This window comes from Puma concolor, chromosome B4 (genome assembly GCF_028749965.1).
Source record: "Puma concolor isolate L17-30 chromosome B4, mPumCon1.1.hap2, whole genome shotgun sequence".
NCBI classification, from domain to species: Eukaryota; Metazoa; Chordata; class Mammalia; order Carnivora; family Felidae; genus Puma; species Puma concolor.
In genome coordinates, this window is record NC_141673.1 from 29,187,378 (window position 1) to 29,193,377 (window position 6,000).

Sequence of the window (6,000 nt, forward strand, 5' to 3'; positions counted from 1 at the left end):
TTCATTTTCATGGTCACTGAATGTATAGTTGGGATTATCATTCTTGGCAATTGGGGTAACCCCACATTGGATCTCAGACCTGTAGAATGAGAGCTATGACAGCAAGGAACGCCTTGTGAACATCAATGACATCTCCCCAACCTCTCCCCCCATCACATCAAGATACTAAATTAAAAAAAAAAAATACCACATCTCAGGGTGAGATGAGAAGATTATGCCATCTGTGAAGATCTAAAAGATGCAATGGTGAGGGTTCTTATCATGTATTCATTTAATATGCTACTCTGCTTCCTATGCAAAATGGACAGATTTTAGAGAGAACATAGTCTACTCAAAGCCCAACATGGTAGCTGGCCTGATCAAAACTGCTCTGCTGGGGGCACCTGCATAGCTATGTGGTTGAGTACCTGACTTCTACTTAGGTCACAATCTCGCAGTTGGTGAGTTCAAGCCCCACATCGGGCTTGCAGTTGTTAACCTGTCAGCTCAGAGCCTGCTTCGGATCTTCTGCCCTCCTCTCTCTGCCCCTCCCCTACTTGCACTTTCTCAAAAAGAAATAAACATTTTTTAAAAATGCTGCGCTGGACTTGCTATCTTTTCAAGAGCCAACTAATAAGTCTCAGGGATATGGTATGTAGCTGTTTACCCGGCAAATGCTTCTTTCCTATCCAATGAATGAAAAACCACAGAGACTGTGCATTTTCGTTGAGATGAATGACAATATTCATATATGGTTTTGCTCTGGGAATAAAACTCCCCCAATCTCTGTCATAATGTAGTCCAAAGAGATACAAATTCATGTTGAGAGAAATAGTCTACAGGATATTACATTGATCCATTATATTGATGACATTTTGCAGTTCAATCAGAATGAGCAAGAGTTTATTAAGATTATAAAAGCTTAGGGAAGATACATTTACTCCACAGGGAGTGAGAAAAACTTATGAGGATTCAAGAACATGACAATTCAGTACAATTTTATAGGGACCTACGGGGAGGGGTGTGCTGATACAATGCTTACAAAGTAAAAGATACATTTCTGTATTTTAATCCCTTACGACTGAGAAGGAAGCACAGTGCTTGGAGGGGCTTTTGGGTTCTGAGGCAACAGATTTTACATCTAGATCTGCTTCTCTGGCTAATATACTAAGTGACACAGAAGGCCACCAGCTCTGAGTAAGGCCAAAGGCAATAAAGGGATCTGCAGAAAATTTAGGCTACAATGCAAACAGCCCTGCCAGTGGGGCCAGTTGTGTTTGAAGAATAAGTGGTTAAAAGAGATGTAGGGTGGTGATAGGGCAAGCCCCAGAGAGAGAATTGGAACACAAGCTCCTGTGGTTCTGGCCTATGGCCATAGCATCAGCAGAGGGCGATTTTATTCCTTTTGAGAAACAGCTCCTGGTAAGACGTCGGACCCTGGAAGATGTAAAACAATTTACCATGTGGCACCAAGTGGCCGCATCTCTGAAACTGTGTATTATAAATGGGGTTCTGTCAGGCCTGCCAAACGTAATATCAAAAAGACCCAGGACAGTCCATCATAAGAGGCAAATGGAATTGAGTTTGAGCAGGATCAGAGGGCCTAAGTAATCCTCATGGCCCAGATTTCCAAAGCACTCACCAGAGTTGTTCGTTCCAGTGACCTTCTTCCAGTTTTCATTTCCCCTACCCATATAAGGATCTTGTACATCCAGATAAAAGAGGAAGAAAAAACTTAAGTTTGGTTTATGGAAGGATCAGCATAATATGAAGGTTCAAACCAAAAATGAACAAGGGATACATTATAACCATACCGGACGGAAAAGGACCGAAAGATCAGAAACAAGGATGTTTGGAGGAGAGACATGTGATTGAACATAAGGAAATGGGCATGAAGTGTGAAAACTTGTGTTATTGCATGTCAATACCCACCAGAAAACATCTACTGTGGAGAAATGCACTGAACAACCAAGAAGACAAAACGATTCAGCTGGTCTTTGCCTAGAGCTGTCCCAGAACTGACACAATGGGCGCATGAACAGGTTAGTCATGGTGGCAGATATGGAAATAGGCACCAGCTTAATGGGCTCCATTTACGAAGACTCTGGTCAATTCAGAATGACCAAACTGCCAGCCACAAAGCCCAACGCTGAGATCTTGGTATGGCACCGTTCCTCAAGAGAACTAACTAGGCACTGGTGGTAAGTCATCTACCCCCTTCATTCCAGAAGGGCTAGTGTTTGTCTTCACAAGAATACACGCATATTCCAGGTATGGCTTTGCTTTTTCTCTCCGCAGAGCTTCACCCAGCATGGCTATTCAGGGGCTTGCGTGGAGCAAGATCTACACACGGGGAGTCTCATGCAGAATACTGTTTGACCTCAGGGCCCCCATTTCATAGCAAAGTGTGCACAGGAGTGTCCATGGGATGCACATTGTAGGAGTTGTATCACATGACCACACCATGTGAAAGCAGATGGCCTAATAGAACATTGGAATGGAAGACGAGTGGCAGTCTGACCTTAGAGCAAGTGAAAATTGGACTGGGTTTGCTGATTTTTCAGAAGAGTTGAAAATAATCCATGAATTTAAGGAACGTCAGAGATGCTTATTCCAGCCTCATGATTTCCCCTGACTTCTTCATCTCTCTGAAAAGACTCAATAGCATGTCAAGGTACCACCCCATAGGCATGAATTTAAAAGACCAGTAAACAAATACGCTTTTAGCTACACAACAAATCCTTCAGTTTCTAGTTTTACTGTAGAAAAATAATGCCAGATGAGTATAATTCTGAAATTTTGTGCTGATCTGCTAGGGGTGGGGGTGGGGAGAGAAAAAAAAAAAGAAAGTCAGATTTAGGAAATTAAATTCTTGAGCAAAATCCTCTTTTAATTTCCCCTCAAACAAAACCCTTCATGTAGTTTTGGCCAAAGCATAAACCTGAAGAATATATCCACTAACAGCTGCCTCAGAACCTAAAAATCAACCCCTTAAAATAATATATTTAGATCCCTAAGCTCAGTATTAATTAAATTTCTTTCATCTTTTGAGGTAGCTTGTTTAAATGAATATCAGGAGCCAGAAGACATGAATGCAATTTCTATCTATTTTGAGTTATTAATAAAGAGATTTTAGACCTGGCATAGGAAATTAATGTTTCTTTTCAAAGGACTGATTATTCCAACTCATTGCAATGCTGAAATATTCAGAGCATATTTCTGAGGCAACATTAAAGATTCAATCCTGATATTTAAGATATGATTGGTTATGCATTTAGTTGTTTCTCTCTTTACACTCATGGTCTTTTGAGATCATGAATTTCAGCTTGTTATTCTGAATTTATTATCAGGGAGCCCTTCTAGTTAAGAAAAAGAGATAACCAGTTACTTTCCTAACCGTATGTTGTTACTTCATTGTTACTCTCGTAATGCTAGTTATGGTGCTTTTTACCTCTCAGATGGATTTGACAACATCCTAGCTGTCAGGTGGCCTTCTCCTCTCTGTCCACGGAACATATGCTTAAGCGATCAATTGTGTCATAGCTCACGGCTCACCCTCATCCCTAGCCAGTGCACTCTGCCCTTTAGCCAGAATGAATTACTTGTTGTATCTTCACCTGAGTCCCTGCTCATTAAGCATGAAAAGCCCTTTCTCTTAGCTTCAGTCTTTAGAAATCTTTCCATTCTTTCCACAGTATGAAGTAACAAAAGGAAAACTCAGCTGTACCCAGGGGACTTGGATCTTAATCCCAGCTTTACCACTAATGACCTATGCATATTTTGACAAGTTTTTACTTCTCCAGACTCAGTTTTCTCATCTGTAAATTGAGAACCCATGAACTAGATCAGTAGTCCTCTCTTGACATAAAGTACATGTACGCCTACATATCTGTGAAAAAAGAATATAGGCAGTGGTGTTCAAGCTTCTCAAGACAGGATTCTAAGGAAAAGGATCTCATTAAAAAAACATTAGAATCAGAACACATCAACTGTTAGAAACACTGCTGTAGGGGCTCCTGGGTGGCTCAGTTGGTTAAGCGTCCGACTTCAGCTCAGGTCATGATCTCACAGTCCATGAGTTTGAGCCCTGCATCAGGCTCTGTGCTGACAGCTCAGAGCCTGGAGCCTGCTTCAGATTCTGTGTCTCCCTCTCTCTCTGTCCCTCCCCTGTTCCTACTCTCTCTCTCTCTCTCAAAAATACATGTTAAAATTTTTTTTAAAGAAGAAACACTGCTTTATTTAGATGAATCAAAAGATAGAAATAATAAGTCAGGAAAGCAGGCAGTTCAGGATGACCCTGTAATGACCATGATGTGGCTAGAGAAGGCCATTTTCTTTATGAGGTTGTGGTCAATGCAGCATTATGCAGATAACCAACCGGGCTCAGACCATGTGAAAATATGACAGGCAGTGTTCTTACATGACATTTCTTCATTCCCTTAATGATGTCGGCCAGGATATATCTTCTTTCTTAATGATTAATGATTGTAAGGAAGTAGGGGGGATATATGTTCAGTGCTATTATAAGTATAAAATGTAGAAATATACATATGGAGAGGAATATATATATATATACACACATATATACATATATATGTGTGTATATATGTATGTGTGTGTGTGTGTGTATATATATATATAATCTTTCTGTCCAGTATGATGTGTCCTCCTGTTCTTTCAATTTAGAGGACTGTAAGAAGTGTTAAAGTGTTTTATTGACAGCATTCCCTTCTCTTCACCTGCTTGATGTGGTTTTAGCCTCTGCTTATGGCATCCTCTGGAGTATTTTGTACTCTCTCTCTTTTTCGCCCCTTAACTTAGATAAAAGCTCTTAGGAATTACTATTCCGGCCATGACACTTCACCTCCAGAGGAACATAGTCTTCCCCTCCACTTGTGTTCCACCCTATTACAGATGAAATGTTGTCCTATGAACCTGAGGTCCAACAAGAGGTTGTAGTAAAAGAGCTTTTGACAATTTAGGTCACTTATCTATACACATCTTGCTCTAGGGCATAAAATTCTCCAGATAATGGAGGGACCTATTAGCAGAGTAGATGTTAATGAAGCTTCCTTAATCAAGTTGGTGGTTGATATAGGACTTAAATTTCCCCATCTTTTATCTTAAATAAATTTCTCTCCTGGCAAAGTGTGGCCTTAGAAATGTTTTTGATTCAGATGTAGTAGAGTAGGGTGGTGGGAGGGATTACTTTTTTTTTTTTTAATGATCTTGTTTCTTCCTCCTTGTACATTTACTTCCACTAGGTAACCTTATTTATTACTTCTTTGATTAAAGGGGACTTATATTAGAAGTAAGATTTATAAGTCCTTGTCTTTAACTTTTATAAAAAAAAATGAGGTGATGTTGTAAATCTGTACTATTCTTTTCAATTTTTAGAAACTGATTTGTAAAAACAAATCAAAAGAAAACAAAAAGAAAAAAAAAGCAAAAAAAAAGATGTCTAATTTATAAATAAAAAAATTCACCAGTTTTAAGTATACAGTGCAATGAGTTTTGGCAGCTATACACATTCATAAAATGATTTCCACAATCATGATGTTGAATATTTGCATCCTCTCAAAAATTCCCTTTTGCCTTGTTGTATGTGGTTGCCCTACCTCTCCCCACCCCCGACCTCCCCCAGTCTCTAGGAATTGTAATCTGCTTTCCATTGAGTAGTTTCCTCTTTTGCAGGATTGCATCTAAATGAAATCATGTAACATATCATCTTTTATGTTGGGCATTTTCATTTAGCATTTCAAATCCAGTTGAGATTCATTTATGTTATTATGTGTGTCAGTAGTTCATTTACTTTTACTGCTTGGTAGTATTCCATTGTATGGACAGACAACATTCTGTTTATCCAATCACTGGTTGATAGATATATGGGTTGTTTCCAAGCTGGTGCTATTATGAATAAAACCGTTATAAACATTTAAGTACAAGTCTTGTCTAGGGCGTATCATCTCACAACTCTTGGATAAACATCTAGGAGTGAACTGCTAAAAATTTGAAAAATAT